The 23319-nt window shown below is 37.2% G+C and overlaps 1 long non-coding RNA gene, 1 other non-coding gene and 1 pseudogene across 2 annotated transcripts; 1 reads left to right on the forward strand and 2 right to left on the reverse strand.

The window, feature by feature from the left end:
- Positions 1-3121: 3121 nt before the first annotated feature.
- On the reverse strand, positions 3122-3641 carry LOC104086434 (uncharacterized). The gene is made up of 2 exons (XR_011411148.1): positions 3572-3641; positions 3122-3441 (listed from the first exon to the last, which is right to left on the reverse strand). It is a non-coding gene; the product is annotated as an uncharacterized lncRNA (long non-coding RNA).
- Positions 3642-8651: 5010 nt separating this feature from the next.
- Positions 8652-19011, reverse strand: LOC104089422 (putative late blight resistance protein homolog R1A-3; annotated as a pseudogene).
- A 574-nt stretch (positions 19012-19585) lies between these two features.
- TRNAC-GCA (transfer RNA cysteine (anticodon GCA)) lies at positions 19586-19657 on the forward strand. Its single transcript has one exon. It is a non-coding gene; the product is annotated as a tRNA-Cys (tRNA).
- The last annotated feature ends 3662 nt before the right edge of the window (positions 19658-23319 follow it).

The raw sequence follows: 23319 nt of genomic DNA on the forward strand, positions 1-23319 counted from the left end.
ATATTAAGAGATTCGGGGTGAGTCACCTGAATTAATGCAGATGGCGTGGACTATAGCACAGGAAAATCTGGGAATCGTCTTGAATTCCTGATTTATGGCCCTAAAATGCTGAAAAATGAGGAACGGTCATGGCAAAACGATAACTATTTTTCATTAGGTAGTTTTTAATGGGCTTGCAAAATTGTAGGAGATTTAGGGCCGGTCGCCCGAATTTATGTAAATGGTGTGGATTATAGCACATGAAAATGTGGAAATTGTGCTGACTTCCAATTTTCTGACCTTGAAATACCCAAAAATGAGTTACGATCATGGCGAAGCGGTTACTATTATTCATCGGGTCATGTTTTATGGGCTCATAAAATTTTAAGAGATTCGGGGCAAGTCGCCCGAATTCATGCAGATGACGAGACTATAATACATGAAATCTAGGAATCACCCTGAATTCTTGTTTGATGGCCCTAACATGCCAAATGACACGAAGCGGTCATAGGTAGCGATGACTATTGTTCACTAGATCATTTTTATGGGCCTGCAAAACATTAGGAGATTCGGGACCTGTCGCCCGAATTCATGCAGATAGCGTGAATTCAGGGTCGATTGCCCAAATTCATATAGATTGTGTGAACTTTAGAACATGAAACCTGGGAACCGTCCTAAATTACTGTTTTATGGCCTTAAAATGCCAAAAACAAGAAACAGTCATGGTGAATCAATGACTCTTGTTCATTAGGTGTTTTTAGAGACCTGTAGAATTTTTGGAGATTTGGGGTAGGTCGCCCGCATTCATGCAGAAGGTGTAGACTATAGCATACAAAAATATCGAAATAGTCATGAATTCCTATTTTATGGTCGTAAAACGCCAAAAAATGAGGAACGGTCATGGAGAAGGGATGATTATTGTTTATTAGCTCGTTTTCTATGGGGCCCTCAAAATTTTAGGAGATTTGGGTCTAATCGCCTAAATAGCATGAACTATAGCACACGAATTTCTAATCGTCCTGAATTTCTGTTTTATATCCCTAAAATGCTAAAATCGAGGAATGGTCTTGGCGAAGTGCTAACAATTATTTATTATATCATTTTGTTGGGCCCGCAAAATATTAGGAGATTCGGGGCCAGTCGCCTGAATTAATGCAGATGGCGTGAACTATAGCACAGGAAAATCTGGGAATCGTCTTGAATTCCTGATTTATGGCCCTAAAACGCTGAAAATTGAGGAACGGTCATGGCAAAACGATAACTATTTTTTATTAGGTAGTTTTTAATGGACTTGCAAAATTTTAGGAGATTTAGGGCCGGTCGCCCGAATTCATGTAAATGGTGTGGATTATAGCACATGAAAATATGGAAATTCTGCTGAATTCCAATTTTCTGACTTTGAAATGCCCAAAAATGAGTTACGGTCATGGAGAAGCGGTTACTATTGTTCATCGGGTCATTTTTTATGGGCCCGTAAAATTTTAAGAGATTCGGGGCAAGTCCCCCGAATTCATGCAGATTACGAGACTATAATACACGAAATATGGGAATCGCCCTGAATTCCTGTTTGATGGCCCTAACATGCCAAATGACACGGAACGGTCATAGTAAAGTGATGACTACTGTTCAATAGGTCATTTTTATGGGCCTGCAAAATATTAGGAGATTCGGGACCTGTCACCCGAATTCATGCAGATAGAGTCGAATATACCATACGAAAATCTTGGAATCGTCGTGACTTCCTACTTTATCGCCCTAAAACGCCAAAAAATGAGGATCGGTCATGGTGAAACGAGACCATTGTTCATTAGGTTATTTTATATGGGCCCGCAAAGTTTTAGAAGATTCTGGACCTGTCGCCCGAATTCTTGCAGATGGCGCACACTATAGCACACGAAAATCTAGGAATAGTCCTGAATTCCTTTTTTATGGCCCTAAAAGACCAAACGAAGAACAATCAAGGAAAAGCGATGATTGTTACTCATTAGGTCTTTTTTATGGGTCCGTAAAATTTTAAGAGGTTCGAGGACAGTCGCCCGAATTCATGCAGATGGCGTAGACTGTATCACACAAAAATCCAGGAATCGTCTTGAATTCCTATTTTATGGCCCTCAAACGCAAAAAACAAAAATGAGAAACGGTCATGACGAAGTGATGAATATTGTTCATTAGGTTATTTTTTATGGGCCCGCAAAATTTTAGGAGATTCGGGGCTGGCCACCCGAGTTTACACCGATGGCATAGACGGCGCACAAAAATCTTAGAATCGTCGTGAATTCACGTTTACTTCCAGCACTATTTACTTCTATGATATGTTTGTTTGCATTTACCTCAAAGGTTTGCTGAAGTTTCTTGGCACCAATGAGTGATAATATTGCTTGTCCCAAAAGTATTTGAGAGCGCACTTTCCAAGCATAATGTGATGTCTTACTTCCGAATCATTCTTGCTCAAGAACTCATAACAGCCCAATCCCTCGTTTTAAGAATTTGCATCCCAATTTATGTTTTGAGCCATTTTACTAGTCGATACTACTATTTGAGACTTGCTGGCATGGTATGAGTTGGGATCCAAGGGGTGCGGCTCGTCACATTTTCGAACCACACGGAGCAAAACCACTTAACAATATTGTTTTCTTTCTACTACCAATATATAATTTCCAAATCATACTAATTATTTTATCATCATCCCTGGCTAGTCAAACTGTGATGAAGGGAATAGAGTAGAGGGTGGCATATGATTCATCATTAGCTCCGTCTAGTAGAGAACAAAAACTTAAATTAATTACATATTCTCAACATCTGCTTTTCTCCTATAATGATGTTGAAGAGCTTTCCAACTTTTGGTGGTATATTGCTATGATATTGCTAGGGAAATCGCGAGGGATGCAACTTCCATCAGATTGACACTTCCTTGGAGCTTAAATCTTCTATACCACACAGGTATACAAAGAACAGTTCCAAAGGAATAAGATCAAATATATATTGCTTCTAAATCATTTGGTATCAGGCATCAGAGCTTAAATCAAAGCCCCTCCGCCTATCAAAACTTTTTAATCTGCTGTCAAATCAGCTATTGTACAACATTCTGCTCTATTTAAAATGTTATGGTTGATGATTGGGAGGTGTACTTATATTCAACCAGAAAATGAAACAGTGCTTTGACTGGTTCTAAAATTATATTACTTCATAAGAAAGACATGATGTTTATAGAGGGCATCAAGATATCACAGTGAAAGACCTCATGAAACATACAGAACAAGAAGAACATGACAAAATTCTTCACAGTAAGCATGAGTCTATGTTGTCAATCAAAAGACAACCTTAGCAATCAGTAATGTGTCGCAATATAATAGGCGTTTCTGCTAGCTGCATAAGAGATTCTAGCATGAGAGCATGACATGACTACAACAATTTGCTATGAAAGAACTCGATCAACTCTGTCTGTGCTTTTGCTGCAGTTATCTTAGCAATTTCCAAATAAAAACACACCGTTGTTAGTTTGAGATCAACATGGAGGAGTTAAGAGAAAGAAAGCATCTAATCAAGATAACAAAAAGAAGGTACAAAAAAAGAATAAAACTTAAAACAATACCATGTTTTCGTGACAAGGTCTTGACTCACAGCTGCTGGACACAGCTAGCCCTAATATTTCTGTATTAAAAATTATTGTTGCACATTAGAGCATGTAGATACTCGAAAACCGCACGCATAAGAGTTTGTTTATGTTGAAATTGGTAAAAGTACCACATCGGTGGATGACAATTTTGAATGGGAATTTCACCCTATAAAAGGAGGCCTAATGTTTAGGATTTAAACACACCTCTCATTTGCCTTTTATCTTCTTAAGGCATTTGTATCTTCTCTCTTTAGTATTATTTCACTTGTAATTTTGGAGTGGAATAAAATATTGTTTGTGTCCGAGGAAGTAGGCAAAATTGGCCGAACCTCGTAAATTCTGGTGTTCTTTTATTGTTGTCTTATTGTCTTGTTTATTATTTAGTGGTTGTCATAATTTTTGGTATAGTAGTTGTGACTCATTCACACTATATACATTTGGCTTCCGCAACAATTGGTATCAGAGCCAAGGTACTGTCTAAGTATGCTCTGTGGTTGCAGCATAGTCTGATCTTCCACATCAGAAAAGATCTATCTTGGTAACTGAGTCAAGGTTCTGTCTGAGTATGCTCTGTGGTTGCAGCTTAGTCTGATCTTCCACACCAGAAAGGAAATAATCTTGATTTGTGTCGTCAGCTACTAAATAATATTTGTGTCAAAATGGGAGACAGTAAACAAGAAGAATCTACATCAAGTGTCAATAATACGTCATCGTTGGCATCTTCGCTTATGACAAGAATTGTGTCAAATGCGAAATTTGCGGTAGAAATTTTTGACGGGTCAGGACATTTTGGGATGTGGCAAGGCGAGGTTCTAGATGTTCTTTTTCAACAAGGGCTAGATCTTGCCATTGAAGAAAAGAAGCCAGATGTTATTGGAGAAGAAGATTGGAAAATTATCAATCGTGTTGCTTGCGGTACCATTCGATCCTACCTTGCTAGAGAGCAGAAATATCCATACACAAAGGAAACTTCTGCAAGTAAATTATGGAAAGCACTGGAGGATAAATTTTTGAAGAAAAACAGTCAAAATAAATTATACATGAAGAAGAGACTGTTTCGCTTCACCTATGTTCCTGGTACCACAATGAATGAACATATCACCAGTTTCAATAAGTTGGTCACAGATTTGCAAAATATGGATGCAACTTTTGATGATGGTAACTTGGCCTTGATGTTGTTGGGGTCACTTCCTAATGAGTACGAGTACCTTGAAACTACTCTACTCCATGGAAATGACGAAATTTCTCTCAGAGAAGTTTGTTCGGCTTTGTACAGCTATGAACAAAGAAAGGGAGAAAAACAGAAAGGCGGAGAAGGAGAAGCACTAATTGTGAGGGGTCGTCCTCAAAATCAAACGAGGACTAAGAAGGGAAGATCCAAGTCGAGATCTAGACCCAGCAAAGATGAATGTGCCTTTTGTCGAGAAAAGGGGCACTGGAAGAAAGACTGTCCGAAGTTGAAGAATAAGGCCAGACATAACAATGGAAAGGCCATTATGGATTCAAATGTAGCTGATTGTGATGATTCAGACTTCTCATTAGTTACAACAGAGTTATCAACATCATCAGACATATGGTTGATGGACTCGGCTTGTAGCTATCATATGTGTCCCAACAAGGACTGGTTCGTGAATTTTCAAGAAGGAGAATATGGAGTCATCCACACAGCGGATAACAGCCCTCTTACCTCATATGGCATTGGTTCAATAAGATTAAGGAGCCATGATGGAATGATCAGAACATTAACAGATGTTCGATATGTACCGGGTTTGAAGAAGAATCTCATCTCTGTGGGAGCCCTAGAATCAAAAGGGTTCAAAATCATTGCAGAAAATGGAGTGATGAGAATATGCTCCGGTGCACTAGTGGTAATGAAGGCCAATCGGAAGAACAATAACATGTACTGCTATCGTGGTAGCACAGTTATTGGGACAGCAACAGTGACATCCAGTGATGACAAAGAGGCAGAAGCAACCAGGCTATGGCACATGCGCTTGGGACATGCTGGAGGAAAATCCTTGAAAGCTTTATCTAATCAAGGATTGTTAAAAGGCGTAAAGACTTGCAACTTGGAGTTTTGCGAGCATTGTGTCAAAGGGAAACAGACAAGGGTTAAATTTGGTATAGCGATCCATAATACTAAAGGCATTTTGGATTATGTACACTCTGATGTTTGGGGTGCTTCCAAAACACCTTCATTGGGTGGGAAGCACTATTTTGTAACCTTTGTTGATGATTTTTCCCGAAGAGTGTGGGTGTATACAATGAAGAGGAAAGATGAAGTGTTGGGAATTTTTCTCAAATGGAAAACGATGGTGGAGAATCAAACAGGCAGGAGGATCAAGTGTATTCGCACAGACAATGGAGGTGAATACAAAAATGATCATTTCAATAAGGTCTGTGAAAATGATGGCATAGTCCGACACTTCACTGTCAGACATACACCACAACAGAATGGAGTGGCAGAACGTATGAACCGGACTTTACTGGAGAAGGTACGGTGTATGTTGTCCAATGCTGGCTTGGGCAAAGAATTTTGGGCTGAGGCAATTACATATGCATGCCACCTCATTAATCGTCTACCATCTGCTGCTATTGATGGCAAGACACCATTTGAAAAATGGTATGGAAAACCTGCTGTAGATTATGACTCTTTGCACGTGTTTGGCTCAATTGCATACTATCATGTGAAAGAGTCAAAATTGGATCCGAGAGCAAAGAAGGCTATATTTATGGGGATTACTTCTGGAGTCAAAGGATACCGCTTATGGTGTCCAGAGACAAGGAATATTATATTCAGCAGAGATGTTATCTTTGATGAATCTGCCATAACAGATAAGGTGACAGTTGAAGATGTCAAACAAACTGGTGGTGCATCAAAGCAGGTGGAGTTTGAGGGAAAATTTATTTTTCCTACACAAGAAGCAGAGGAGGAAACTCATGAAGATTACCCTCTGGAAGAAGAGCCAGTAGAAAGGGAGATTCCAACTCAGGAACCTCGACAACAACTTGAATCAATAGCAACCAGCAGGCCAAAAAGGACAATAACGAAACCTGTTCGTCTTATAGAGACGGTTGCTTGTGCAACCTCAATTGTAGCTGATGGTGTTCCTACCACTTATAAAGACGCAATCCAAAGTTCAGAAGAAGATAAGTGGAGGATTGCCATGAATGAAGAAATGCAGTCCCTTCATCAGAATCATACATGGAAATTGGCCAATCTCCCGAAGGGAAAGAAAGCAATTGGGTGCAAATGGGTATTTGCAAAGAAAGAAGGATTTCCTAACCAAGAAGATGTTCGCTACAAAGCAAGATTGGTGGCCAAAGGATATGCTCAAAAGGAGGGAATTGATTACAATGAAGTATTTTCTCCAGTTGTAAAACATTCCTCCATTAGAATTATGTTGGCTTTGGTAGCACAGTTGGATTTGGAACTAGTTCAGATGGATGTAAAAACTGCGTTTTTACATGGAAACTTGGAGGAGGAAATCTACAAGGATTCAAAGTTGCTGGAAAAGAAAATATGGTATGCAAACTTGAAAAATCGTTGTACGGATTGAAACAATCTTCTAGACAATGGTACAAGCGATTTGACAAGTTTATGTTGCGGCAAGGGTACAAGAGAAGCAAATACGATCATTGTGTGTATTTGCGCAAACTTAATGATGGTTCCTTTGTATATCTTCTCCTATATGTTGATGATATGTTGATAACTTCCAAGAATTCGGAAGAAATTGATAAGTTGAAGATTCAACTGAAGGAGGAGTTCGAGATGAAGGATCTGGGTGAGGCAAAGAAAATTCTTGGCATGGAGATAATAAGAGATAGACGTACAAAGAAACTCTGTTTATCTCAGAAAGAATATTTGAAGAGAGTACTAAAGCGTTTTGGCATAGATAAGAAGACTAAGCCAATTAGTACGCCACTTGCTCCCCATTTTAAGCTAAGTACTACTATGTCGCCAAAGGATGAAACTGAACAGGAGTATATGTCAAGGGTACCATACGCAAATGTTGTTGGTAGCTTGATGTATGCAATGGTTTGTACGAGACCTGACATTTCACAAGCCGTTGGAGTTATTAGCAGATATATGCATAATCCAGGAAAGGAGCATTGGCAAGCTGTGAAATGGATTCTACGGTATATTCATAGTACTGTAGATGTTGGGTTAGTTTTTGAGCAGGAAGGCAATCGGTCTGTAGTTGGATATTGTGACTCAGATTTTGCGGGTGATCTGGACAAACGAAGGTCAACTACTGGTTATGTGTTTACTTTTGCAAAGGCACCAGTTAGTTGGAAGTCTACTTTGCAGTCAACAGTTGCTTTGTCTACAACAGAGGCAGAGTACATGGCTATTACGGAGGCTGTGAAGGAGGCAATTTGGCTTCAGGGGTTGCTAAAGGAGCTTGGTATTGAACAAAAAAATATTACAATTTTTTGTGATAGTCAAAGTGCTATTCAATTAGCGAAGAACCAAGTTTATCATGCAAGGACGAAGCACATTGATGTTCGGTATCATTTCGTACGAGAAATCATAGAAGAAGGTGGAGTCACGGTGAAGAAAATTCATACTACGGAGAACCCTGCTGATATGCTGACAAAAGTGGTGACTGCGGTCAAGTTTCAACATTGTTTGGATTTGATCAACATTGTTGAACACTAAAGATTGAAGATGAAGACACAACCAAAATTTGTTATTGAGAGAAAATTGAAGATGTGGAATTTTGCCAAGGTGGAGATTTGTTGAAATTGGCAAAAGTACCACATCGGTGGATGACAATTTTAAATGGGAATTTCACCCTATAAAAGGAGGCCTAATGTTTAGGATTTAAACACACCTCTCATTTGCCTTTTATCTTCTTAAGGCATTTGTATCTTCTCTCTTTAGTATTATTTCACTTATAATTTTAGAGTGGAATAAAATATTGATTGTGTCCGAGGAAGTAGGCAAAATTGGCCGAACCTCGTAAATTCTGGTGTTCTTTTATTGTTGTCTTATTGTCTTGTTTATTATTTAGTGGTTGTCATAATTTTTGGTATAGTAGTTGTGACTCATTCACACTATATACATTTGGCTTCCGCAACAGTTTATACTTACTTCAATAATGAGGTCAGTACGGTTGCATCTTTCAGTATCTTTGACTTCTTTCTTAATTCTCACAGCTGAAGCCTCCAGAGATTCTTTGTTGCACCGAATCAACTAAATCTGTTTCAGTGTTGGAATATCTGCAAATTTAAAGGGGATCTCCTCGAGATGGTAACACCCTTTTATAACAAGTGTTTCAAGCAAGGGAAAAGATTCCTCTGAGGCTTTCCACCTTGAGATATATAAGTCAATTTCAAGAACTTCCGTTTACGGAACTTAACACCAGTTTCAAGGCACCACTCCTCGGGTTGATCAGAATTCAGATACCTTAATTGGAGATACTCTAGACTTGGTAGTATCGCGATGAAGGAAATGGCGCTTTCTATATGAGCCCCTGTAGTACCAACTTCTTTAAATTTAAATCCAAGTGTAACTTGGATACAACTAGGTGCCCGTCAACAGAAAGGCGAAGGAATTGAAGCTGGGTAAGACACTCCAATTTGGGACAAATCACTGCAGAGTGTTCTTCATCTCCCCAAAATTCGATCACAAGTTCTTGAAGATTAGGACACCTCCGTAATAAGACATCCACGCTACCAGCATCATGACTATCAATTGCAAATTTCCTTAATATCCTCAAATTTTCCAATTTAGAGGAATCTTCAAAGATCCAATGCTTATCTTTATCCAAATTAAAATCAACCTCAACATGCCTTAACATTTCCATTTTCCAAAAGATAGCTGGTAACACTAAAGTTTCAGAATAATGAATACTAGACTTGACAATTAAAGTTTTTAGATGGGGCAGATGTGATTTTGGATGGAAATAGAATTCTAGTGTGGAAACTGCAAGGTACTTCAGGTGAATTAGTGGATTAAATGTAGCTAACGACAAATAAAACGCTCCATAGGAACTCAAATCCAAGACTTTAAGAAGTCTCAATTTACTAACCTGATGGAAGGGATTCCATTTAGTAAATTGTCTTTTGTCATTCGTCATTACTAGTGACCTTAAATGTTGGTGGAAAGGCTTCAGTGTTTTGGAGCGCGGAAATGCAATCTCAGAAAGCTCATTACTGAAACTGAATCTCACTCGACTTTCCTTCCAATCAGAAGGTTGAAAGTGGCTATAATGCCCCTTCACTGCCGACATTATCTTTTCTTTTCTACTCCTCTCCAAGCAAAAGTGAAGCACGATATCATGAACCTGGCAATATTTGACTTTACCGTTATATCATCTCCTTGAAACCATTACCACGTTACTGCTACTGAGATCCGTCAAGTAACCTTCAGCTGCCTCTTCCGTTAATCTCCCAGATTCAACGTTCTGCACGAAGCCTTCCGCGATCCATAAACTTATCAATTTAGACACTGGAATTCTTGCATCCTAGGGAAACATCCCCATGTAAAGAAGGTAAGGTTTTAAATGATCAGGTAAGTTATCATAACTCAACTGCATAGTCGAAAGACTATATTCTTCAGAATCACCAAGAGAGGAAAATAGAGAATTTTTAACCCCATGCCACCAATATTTTTCCATTTTCCTTTTTTTGATAATTCCAGATACCAAGACAATCACCATAGGTAATGTTTACCCGAAAAACGGATAGAGTTGAATTTGTACATAGTTCTAAGGACATATGGTATAACTTAATACAAATCATAAGGACAAATTGAAATACCAAATACGGATTGCAAAGAATGCAAAATAAACAAAGTTGGAAAGAAGGCGATTTTAAGGACTAAACGAGATAAATCAATTTATCAAGCTTAAAAAGAATAATTCTTCAATATAGGAGTGTATTGTGTTTTAGTTACAATGTAAGCCAAACAAAAACCGTCCTTTACAGAAATGTAGCCATCCTCTTTATAGTGGAGGATACTAATTTAGATATAATTAAAAATACATAGTAGGGAACCCATGATAAATCAGTTTTTTCCTAATTCCCGCCGGGATTCCCTCCCTTAGTGCGGTTGCAACGGCTCTTGTCTGTGAGCTCGAGCTTGATCGGACTCGGTGCCGGTCGGTATTGTTTTTAGAGCTCGATGCGGACCTGAGCTCGATGCTGACTCGGGGTCTGGTAGTGACTTCGGGCTCGATATCGGTTAGCTTTTGCCCCTTGTTGCGACCAAACACACTCACGCAAGTATACGCGGTCGTCAAGTAATAAAGTGACTAAAAGTCGGATGTCAAACCCACGAGAACTTATGATTAACTAATAACTAAATTAGACTATCCTAATTATCTAAACAAGAATTAAACCTAAAAATATTTTATTCTAAACTAATTAAATAAAAAATATAAATAATGAACTTTGAACAAAGAAAGAGCAGATTTTTTATGATATCAATGTAATGAAAACGATCTAGGGTTATGTGCTATCTAACAATCCTATTGTTTTCTTAAATTAAATTGACCGACTAATTTATCTAGCTTATTGGTTGACAGGGTTAATATTGCTCATAAGAATCTGTCGAGTTCTTACTCGCCTATTCAAGCTAACCTAACGCCTATATGTCTATGGAGTTAGAATCAACAAGAATGCATTTATAATTCCTGTAAATCAACCAAGCAAGGCAATTAGGTATATGTCTATCCTAACCACGAATCTGTTCCCCGATGCCCGAGTTCAAGAACTTGCCCTACTCAATCCTATATGCAATATAGAATTCCCACTTTCGAGTTCAATTCTAGATTCGTAGATAATATTCAATTGGTGATCAAGCAATTAAATAATTAAGCGCAAGATTGAATAAATAAACCAATATGATAAATCAAGAAGGTAAAATCAATAGCAGAATAACAATAGTCATGAAAGAACCACAACCCTAGAATGTAAAGTTTAGCTCCACATAGACATGGTAGCCAAACAACAAATCATACAAAGAAATATAAAAGTTACTAAGTTTGGTGGAAGAAAAATAGAACTTGATGAATTTCGGCCTCCACGGCGGCTCTAGGCTTGTGTTTTCCTCTCAAAAACGTCCTCCCTCCTCCAAAATAGGTTTAGGTTGGCTTTTATATTAGTTGGGGCGTCTTGGGGTCGAAATAACCGAGTCCCAGTCGAAATAGGACACTTTCCCGTCTTGAGCGTCCAGGGCAGCGTGGGGAGCTGGCCCTGGCGCTCAAATTTCTTGGCTACTGTAAATTGCGCCGCAGCCAGCGCCCCACGCTCGCTGTGGCCCTCAAATTTCACTTTTTGCGTTTTTGTCCCGATTTCGCTCCAATTTGCGCTCTTTCGTCCCAAATTGCATCCGAATGATCCCTACACATAGAAATACCAAAATTTAGCACAAATAATCATATTAAACATCTCAAATCGTCGAGACATGAGCAAAATGTGAGGCGATATATATCAAAATATGCATACATTAAGCCAATTATCAACACCCCACACTTAAACGTTGTTCGTCCTCAAGTCAACCAACATATAACTCTATCTTTGAGCACTCTCCACCAATGACCATGGTTGATAGCAACAATTAAACTCTAGCATATGTTATCACATACACTTCCTTTTAACTTATGCTATACTTCAAAAATATTCAAACATAGACAACATGCTCATAACAATCCTAGGCTCAAAAACCGACTCAATGTCACAATGCACTCATGGCTTGAACACTCAACATCGTAAAGAAGTCTAATAATGCTACCTATCCCTCGTGAAATCATGTGCCCTCATAACAAAAGCAAAGAGAGTTAAATCAATCCACACATTCGAATCTCATGCTCACATATATATCAAAACAATTGCTCACTCTCACAAAAGAAGTCACATGCATGTAATTGGTACTATAGGCTTGCCCTTAATGTAAATCTCTACTAATCTAAGCTCGCTCGATCTAAAATCAATTAGGACTTTTTCATGGTTGTAATGTGGGCTAAGGGACGGGTAGGATATATTTTAGGAATAGTGACTCAACCTCCTAAACACTTTAACACATCACCAAATAACTTAAGCACAAATTCTTCAACACCACTTCAATTTCACAAATAATATCACTCCCAACAATATTTCCTCTTTCTTTAAGCACTACTTTAATTCATACCCACTAGCAAGAACAAGACAACAATTTATTCATCTATATTTTTCTTTCTTTTTTTCCAGATTTTTCTCTTCTTCTTTTTTTTCTTTTTCAATTTCCGCTAGTGGTGTATTATTTTACAAAATAAGTGCACCCTTCTTTCTTCCATTGGTTCCACGCAAAAGCCACCCCACACTTAGTCCCTTCTTACTTCTTTTAGCGTTCATTTCACAATTAAAGTACTTTAAGAGGTAAAAGGATCAAACCAATGTCAATTAAGAACAAAAAAAGGCATAGGCTTGTAATGTGGGTACCAAATAAAAGTCTATAGGCTCAAAAGGGTAAATAGGGATAAATATTTTTTATGGTATGCAATAAGCTCAAAAAGATCAAAGAAAGCCTAAAATTATTTCTCAAACCGAGCATCACCTAAAATTTCGCTTCAACTCACATACCGGGCAAGTTCTAGACACAAGTACAATACATGGACTACACAAAAATCTCACCACACATGGCACATGACTCGCTAAGGACGGTCACATTCCGACTCTCCAACAATGCAAGTATTCACGGAGCCACGAGATATTGAGCATTAAGCGCAAAGTGAACACAAGTCAAGAAAACGAGAAATAGGTGCCACAAAACATGCTATCCAATTTATAAAGGCTTCATGATTAATTTTAAAACATAGGAAAAGCACTACACATGCCAAAGCCTGAATATGCTACTATCAAAGAAGTCAAGAGCCCCTATGATTCTCATATTTCTTCCTCCATTTATTTTCTAAACTCTAATCTATTCTCAAAGAAAAAGAAAATTACCCGGTTCAAACTACAACCCATGGAAAAGAACCGAAGCACAAAGAAAAACCACAGGGGATTATTGCTACAAAAAAAACATATTTTTGGATTTTTCTATTTTTTAAATTTTTTTTTTGTTTAGACTTTAATCCCTCAAGAAAATTGTCTAGGAGATCCATCGTCGGGAAAAGTCCAAAAATAAATTTTCAATTTTTTTTCTCAATTGTTTTCTGTTTTATTTTTATTTTTATCTTTTTTTTTATAAATAAGCTACTAAAACTATTACTACTATACTACACCATTAATTCTATTAACTATGCTATTAAAAATAAGAAGCTAGCTAGCAATAAAAAGATAAGAAATTAACAATATACTAATATAATACTATAGAAAGAATAGAGAATCTTTCACCCCACACTTAAAAAAGTGCAGTGTCCTCAATGCACAAATAAAGTAAAAATAACAACAAGGGTGGACAAGAAACTCCCTGAAAGACCAAAGGCCGAAGCAATAGCAGCTCACGGGATACTCAGACTTCTCCCATGGATGGTCCTTTGTGCGGGCACCACACACTTAGTTCTCACCATCTAGCTTGTTTTTGTACTCTTCCAATGACTTTCTTTCTATGCTCATAATCCTAAAAAAAATAAAAACATACACTACAAAAATAATATAATAAAAACAAAAATAAAAGAAGGTAGTAAAGCTGGGTTGCCTCCCAACAAGCGCCTAATTTAACGTCGCAGCACGACGTGAACTACTTTTTGCCTTCACCTCGAACTTATGAATTGCGCCCCTAATTTGGCTTCAAGCTTTCTATTATGCTCCCGAGGCGGTGAGACAAATTTAATTGGGCCAAGCAACCAATATCGCGTTTTACACTTCTTGGCCTTCGGATGAGGTATGTAATTTTGTCTCTCTGGCACGACGAATTCAAGAATGTAAGCACCCCGTTCCTCATCCATTGGCTCCTCCAAAGGCTCAGATGACTCGATTTCCATGTCATCATCCAAACACAATTTTGAAAAATGTATGGAATGAGGACCAATACACCCTAACTTTAGAATTGTATTACTCTTTACATCCTCATATGTACACACACTAGAGTCTTCACATATAATATTATTTACTTCCTCACATGACTCTAGAGTGCTTTTTTCGACATGGACATCATCAATACAAGTATGGACGAATGATTTACTCTCCCTTTTTAGCTCCTCAATTTGGCGTATAAGCTCCTTTTCAGCTTCACACAACTCAGAATTATTTTGTTGGGCGTTAGACGCATCAACCTTTGCAATTAATTTAGCTCCCAAGTCGTGAATATCAGTGCCAAAATTTTCAATCTCCTGTCCCAGTTCAACTCTTCCTTCTATAAAGTGTCTCGTCCTATCAGTAATTTCCTCACGTTGAGCCTCATATATTTCTAACTTTTCAGATTGTTCCACTAGCCATGTTTGGCTCAAAATCTCCACTTTTTCGAAATTTTCCTTTTCTTGAAACTCGCTCTCTTCATTCAATTCTTCCATATTAGCCTTCATTCTTATGATTGTTGCCGTCATTCTTTTCATATCTTTTTTGAGTTCATCATGTTGCTCTGCTACTTGCCTCATAATATACCTAATATATGCATCATGTTCCATATCCTGCAATTTATTGCCCCTATCAAACTCACAAATATTGTTAGAAAGATCATAATAAGGGCTCTGAGAAGGATAAAAAGAATTAGGACAACCATCCCAATGGCTATCTTGACCACCACACATATTACAAATATTCCACTTGAAGGATTGAGATTGTGCGCACAACTCGCTCCCGGGAACATTCTGACAATTTTTCCACCAGTGGGGTCCTCCACAATATGGACAGGGATCATCGAGAGTAAACCCTGCGTTGACACAAACCAGGCAAACTGAAAATTAAAACTTGAAAACAAATATCTAATAAAAGCTTAACTTAGTCACGTAGCTAATTTCTAAGTCCCCGGCAACGGCGCCAAAAACTTGTTGCGACCAAACACACTCACGCAAGTATACGCGGTCGTCAAGTAATAAAGTGACTAAAAGTCGGATGTCGAACCCACGAGGACTTATGATTAACTATTAACTAAATTAGACTATCCTAATTATCTAAACAAGAATTAAACCTAAAAATATTTTATTCTAAACTAATTAAATAAAAAATATAAATAATGAACTTTGAACAGAAAAAGAGCAGATTTTTTATGATATCAATGTAATGAAAACGATCTAGGGTTATGGGCTATCTAACAATCCTATTGTATTCTTCAATTGAATTGACCGACTAATTTATCTAGCTTATTGGTTGACAGGGTTAATATTGCTCATAAGAATCTGTCGAGTTCTTACTCGCCTATTCAAGCTAACCTAACGCCTATATGTCTATGGAGTTAGAATCAACAAGAACGCATTTATAATTCCTGTAAATCAACCAAGCAAGGCAATTAGGTATATGTCTATCCTAACCACGAATCCGTTCCCCGATGTCCGAGTTCAAGAACTTGCCCTACTCAATCCTATATGCAATATAGAATTCCCACTTTCGAGTTCAATTCTAGATTCGTAGATAATATTCAATTGGTGATCAAGCAATTAAATAATTAAGCGCAAGATTGAATAAATAAACCAATATGATAAATCAAGAAGGCAAAATCAATATCAGAATAACAATAGTCATGAAAGAACCACAACCCTAAAATGTGAAGTTTAGCTCCACATAGACATGGTAGCCAAACAACAAATCATACAAAGAAATATAAAAGTTACTAAGTTTGGTGGAAGAAAAATGGAACTTGATGAATTTCGGCCTCCACGGCGGCTCTGTGCTTGTGTTTTCCTCTCAAAAACGTCCTCCCTCCTCCAAAATAGGTTTAGGTTGGCTTTTATATTAGTTGGGGCGTCTTGGGGTCGAAATAACCGAGTCCCAATCGAAATAGGACACTTTCCCGTCTTGAGCGTCCAGGACAGCGTGGGGCGCTGGCCCTGGCGCTCAAATTTCTTGGCTACTGTAAATTGCGCCACAGCCAGCGCCCCACGCTCGCTGTGGCCCTCAAATTTCACTTTTTGCATTTTTGTCCCAATTTCGCTCCAATTTGCGCTCTTTCGTCCCAAATTGCATCCGAATGATCCCTACACATAGAAATACCAAAATTTAGCACAAATAATCATATTAAACATCTCAAATCGTCGAGACATGAGCAAAATGTGAGGCGATATATATCAAAATATGCATACATTAAGCCAATTATCACCCCTCAAGCTCGATTCCATAACATCTCAACACAGTTTGATTTGGACCCGAGCTCGATAACGACTTCGAACTCGGTGTTTGATCTGTCCCCGAAAATCGAAGCTCGTTCGTATCTTCTTCGGATCTCATCTCGATATTATAAAGACTTTCTTCGATCCATTATATTTCGACCCCGATCAGTAGTACGAAGGCCGAAATCAATTTCGACCGTATACAGGCAATCTTTTGCATCTTTCTGCAACTGCTAGACTCGCATCTTCTAGTTGAGGCGGGCAACCTTCATTTTCAAACACTTTTTTCTGCAACAATTGACAACTCTCTTCTGGTGTGAGGAATGGAAGGAAATAAGGATCAATATTGTGCATGACATACTTACCCACTTCCTCAAGTCGAGTTGTAACTATCATTCTGCTTCCATTTTCAGCATTTGGAAATGATAATCTTAAGTCCTCCCATGCCATAAAATCCCACATATCATCCAAGACAATGAGATATCTCTTCCCCATTAAGTGTTTCCTTAACATGTCGGCAAGGACGTCATCATTAACTCCCTTATCCTTGTAATCGGTAACTTGTCTGAGAAGCTCTTGTAATAGCTCTCTCCGGTTATATGTTTGGGAAACGATGCACCATGCTCGAAAATCAAAATGAGAAACAATGATGTCGTCATTATACAACTTTCTAGCACAAGTTGTTTTACCTTGTCCCCCCATCCCAACAATTGGGATGACATCTAGCTCATTTGTTCCTTGAATTAGATGCCGAATTATTCTTTTCATGTCATTCTCAAAACCTACTATCTCCTCATCATTCATAGGATTGCTATGTTGAATTGATAGATGTTTAGATGGCTCAACCGCAGTGCAGGGCCTAAGATCAATGACCTCTTTTATGATTGAAGGAAGTGAGCAAAAAGAATGCCAAAGAGCATTATATTGAGCAAGAATAGAGTCAATGGCAATCTCAGCTTCATATGCCAAATTGATCGTACGCCTCTGAAAATCTTTAAGAATTTCATGTTCATGGTGCACTTTCGCGATATCTCTGAAAAGGGATGTTAGAGATGAGAGCTCTTTCTCTAAAATGACAATATGAAATCTAAACATGTTTCATATTTCAATATCTCATTCAATTTCCTTAAAAGAGAATCCAAAAAGCTCAATCTACCAACTGTGGGAAACTGCGATGGAGTAAATTTAAAGGATTTGTAGTACTTCTCCACTTGCGCCTTTAGATTTTCAGTTTTCTCCAATATCTGTCTCGAGCAAAGATTTATATCGCTAGAGTCATCTTTGGTTATAGAGCAAGGAAGAAGCTTTTGAATAACACACAGAACATCACCCACAAGAGATCCCACCTTTTCCAAGATATCATTCAAAATCCTACCACTAATAAGATGTTTCGACGCATCAACAAGAAAAACCAACAAGAACTCTATTGCCACATCAATATCTTGAGCAGAGACATTGTTAGGAAAATTCTCAAGCTTTTTGTTTTTGAGATACACCAGCAGACATTGGAGATGATATGAAAATTCTTTTTGTAGTTTCTTGTCCTTAAAAGTTATCGATCGAATAAGCTTTGAAGCCTTTAGTTCACAGAGAAAAATCTTCTTCATTTCAAGCTCCACTAGCACAACCAGGCATAGTAGAAAAGGAGGTTTACTCTCGATATCAGATGTATCATATATATCCTTATTAATCCAAAGAGCAAGATAGAATTGTCCGACGTTTTTAGCCATGATTTGCATTCGGATGCTCAAACCTGTAGCCATTAATCTCAGTGTCATATAAGTATATCAGAAACCTCATTCTCTTTTGAATGAATTTCAATTGCTTGAAATATCTGTCTGTCTTCTGAAGAATTTTGACTTCTTTACTGAAAAAAGGGTCAGACGAGAAAAAGTACCTCAGTGCATAGTTTAGATTCTTGTCGACGCAATCCATATATTCCGACAGATAGAATGAGAAATCATTCATCTCATAACTGTAACTTAATCTGGTAATACAATCAATGAATACCAGCAACTGTGTTACTATCCTTTCCACATTAAGGTTAGTTTTGTATTCATCTGAAATTCCACCAAAAACCGAGTTAAGCATTTCCACAATCGATTGAGCCTTCTTTGTGATTTTGACTAAGGAATCAGGCAAAAGAGAATGAGAATACTTTAAAAAGGTTCTCAAAAATCTGAGCTCTATTTCAAGAGTCTCAATCTTGAAACCAGAATTTCAATTTTCTATTCAATTCAAAATTCAAATTGAAGTATGATACTTTTCTGATATCTGATAATTCTCTATCGGGAACATATATAAATAATATATATCCGTCTAACAATTTCTCTTGGGGGGTTTACATATACTCATAATTGTTGTTATAATTAAAATTGAGAAGGATTTTTTGATTGAAAAAATCCATACTGATTAGTTATATATCAAGTTGTATTTTCTTATGTCATTAGGAAAACAAAATTTGGAGATTCAAATCCAAGAATCATTCATGCATTCTAAGTCAATAGTTAATGGTTCCGATTTTAAGAAATTTGAATTTTGGATTTTGCGACTGAAAATCCACATTTGATTTTTCAATAGAAAGGTAAGAGAAAGCTTTGAACATTATGAATTTGGAGATAGACTCAATCGAAATTGAAAGGATGAATCAAACCCAATCAAAAGGGAAGAAGGATTAGGATTTCTTTGATTTTTAGGAAAAATTAAGGAAAACAGAACTCAAGGTGCAAGTACAATAAAAAAGCAGTTCAGTAATCCGGGAAAGTTTTCATCTATTTTGTATTTGTAGCATTTTGGCGACATGGCCGAGTGGTAAGGCAGAGGACTGCAAATCCTTTTTTCCCCAGTTCAAATCCGGGTGTCGCCTGATCAACAAAAAACTTGAAATCTCTTCTTTTCTTCTGTTCTGTTGATATAACCCGCCGAATGATTCCCCAGCAGAAGCAGAGAAAGCAGACTGTTGATACTTGTTTGATTCTAAACATCCGGTCTGGGGGTTTTTCGAAAAAATTGTAAATATCCTTGCATTGCATATTTAGGCTTCAAGGAAATATTCGAATGCTAGAGGAGCTATCAAGACTTCGCAATTACCTTCTACTACAAATCAAAATTTTCTATTATTAATGCATTGTATAATGACTGGACCTTGAATTAGATTGGAGAGCCCGATAGGAAATCTAAATAGTTGTGGAAGGGGGCGGAAGATACTTTATTATATACGAGGAACTCACGAAAATCTCTGAGTGCTCAAGCATCCAATCAATTGAAATGAGGGTCAACAAAAAAAGAATAGGACCGCCACCACACCAAATCCATCATTCCATAAAGTATCATTTTTCATCGTTACGTAACGATGGATTTAACGATAGGATACAATAAAATTCCAATATCAATAAAAATAAATATTGTATTTAAAGTAACAATACGATACAATACAATAGCCAATAGGTAACAACCATCCAAAAAAGTTGTAAACCATGTCAACTTACCATGATTAAGTGATTTAATACAGTGAAAATATATACTCTCTTTGTTTCAATTTATGTGAACCTATTTCCTTTTTAGTCCGTGCCAAAAAGAATGACCTTTTTCCTTATTTGGAAACAATTTACCTTTATGCAATGATTTATAACCATACAAAATATATGTGATTCATTCTACACCACAAGTTCAAAAGTCTTATCTCTTTTCTTAAACTCCGTATCCAATCAAATGGGTTCACATAAATTGAAACGGAGGGAGTATTAATTAATTATGGTTAAGTGAAAAAAGTTTATATGCAAACACATGTCATTCATTTATCGAGTAAATTGCTAGGCTCTTGTCTCGTGATCAACTTACACGCTTCAAGCACCCGGGCTTATACCCCGGCCACACTCAACGCCCAAAATTCATAATTGAGTCCTATTTTTGTATATTATTCACTAGAGCGCCATGTTTTGCATATGTTCGTTAGGGGGAGGGGTATTTGTGATTCAAAGTATAACATTGAGGACATTTAAATTCGATAACTCGAAAAAGGATATATATAAACAATGTATCAAAGTACAGGAGCAAATATGACCATTTTCCCTAATTTAATTTACAAGTAGACAAATATGTCGCTTATATATAGTTCAATATTATTCTTTTACAAACACACACTCTCTCTCTAATATATATATATATATATATATATATATATATATATATATATATATATATATATATATATATATATATATTAAAAAGTTGAATTACCTAAATGCCATTTTTAATAATCTGAATTATTTAAATGAATAAATAAATAAAAATATTAAATTTAGTTGAAGGGGTGTAACCCTTCATTATTAGTTGCCACCAGAATTAACTAACAAATTCTATTTATTTTTTTACCTTTTGGTTTCACCCGTTGTGCCGTATCAATCAAGAACAAAAATCTGTCGAGTTGCTTCTTAAAATGAGAATAAAACCTTCTCCATAATGGCTATCTTCAGAAGCCTTCAAAAACGTCAGTGATAGCAGGAATTGAATACACTTTCTTAGCCCTTCTATCTTCATTGCTATAATATCTATATCTAAAATGGACCTTCTTCATTCTCACCTTCTTGAAAGTACAAGAGGGGGGGTGAATTGTTGGACTATTAAAACTCAATTAACTAAGGTTTGGTTTAGTCGACTAGTTTTCGTATGGTGCGCAGATAAGATAGAAATGAATGCAATGAATTTTAAGGCAATGCAAGACACAACAGTTTTTATACTGATTCAGTACTGGTGTGGTACTTACGTCCAGTTTCTCTTGGATCACAGGGGTTCTTTTAAATTTTGATAAAGAATTACAACAGTGATGGTTTTGGCTCGTTCACCACCAACGATATTTAGCAACAATGGTTTCTGGATGTTGACACAACTCTCTTTTGTATTCTAACTCCTTCTATCTTTTATGGCACTTGTAAACTTAAGAACACAGTGTTTGTACTTAGATTTGGAAAGACTTAGAAGACAGTGTTTGTAGTTGCGCATTCACTGCTTGAGTTTTCCAGTGACCTTATAGGCAAGCATTGTTGTGTGTGTATATTTTATTCCAGCAAGGTGTCTCTGATTCTTTCAAAGAGCTGAGTGTTGGATTCGAGCAGAGTGTCTCTGACTTCTTCATGGAGTGCTCTGTTCCATACTGAGAGAGATGGTTTGGAGGTTTTTTAAACTATGGAGTGCACTGTTCCATACCGAGATGGTTCATACTTCCTTTGAAGATGGGCGCATGTCAGATGGTCTTCATTTGGTGGGGTTTAATTAATCCAAGGAGTGCTTGATGATAAGAATCACCACTTCCAATTGTCTCCCACTATAATGTATTTCCCCCCCAACTTGTCTCTCATGTCTTTTGTCCTTTCTTCTTGATCTTTGTTTGATGTGAATTGCAGTTTCCTTTTTTTGATAGCTTGCATCAGCGTTGATGCCTTTGATCTCTACAGTCACAATTAGATAGGTATTAGTTTTGTATACTATTAGTTTTGTATACTTGTCATCATTGAAACTTAGATACAACAATCTCCCTTTTTTTTATGATGACAATAAAGAGGGGGTAAGCAAGGTATACTTCCCTTAGAGTTGTTGTACTTATTACTGCTCCCCTGAGTTGTTTATTTATTTCTTCATATATGTTCTCCTCTAAGTTGTTGATTTATTTCTTCATAAATGTTCTCCCCTTATGACATCAATCAAAAAGGAAGGTGCAATATATATATATATGTGTATATATATATATATATATATATATATATATATATATATATATATATCAGATAATATAATATGCGTTCAGATATAATACACACTAGATAGGAAAGTAACAGACAGATAATATGCATACTAGTTAGGGCAGCAAAAGTAATGCCTTCAGAAGAGGCATAGAGTGATGGTTCATACATACAGATGCAGAAATAAGTTTTTTTTCAAACAAAAACAAGCACAAAAGATTATTTTTAACACACACAAACATGCCTTAATTTCTTCTTAGGAAGTATTTGAGGGTATTGATCACTTTGGTGCAGAAGGATTCATAGAAGGTTTCAACATCTTTGACGAGCTTGTCTATTTTTTTTGACATGGAGTTGAATGCCCTGGTTCCTTATCTGTGTGTGACTCCTATATACATCCTAAGCTTGGCCACATCTGTACCTGTTTCCTTGGTGACTTTTTTGATTTTGTTAACTTGCTCTTTCATCTCAACAAGCATAAGTCTTACACCATCTAGATATTGTTGAATCTGCTGAAAGTTTGGAGAGGCAGTTGACTGAGACTCTGGTGGTTCAGTGGGAGCTTCAATCTGTACTGGGACACTCTCAACTTTGGCGCGCTTAACTCATCCATCATCATTTAGAGTGTAACCCATCATAGAGAAGGCTGTCTTATCATAGGTACTAGAGATGTGCTTGGGCATGAAAGGTGTCAAGTCAACCTTCATAACGCTAAGAATATGTGAAATAAGTAGGTCATAGGGTAGACAAGCAGCATAAGAGGATATATCCCTGATACTCTCAAGCATGT

Source organism: Nicotiana tomentosiformis, chromosome 9, assembly GCF_000390325.3.
Source record: "Nicotiana tomentosiformis chromosome 9, ASM39032v3, whole genome shotgun sequence".
Classification (NCBI taxonomy): Eukaryota; Viridiplantae; Streptophyta; class Magnoliopsida; order Solanales; family Solanaceae; genus Nicotiana; species Nicotiana tomentosiformis.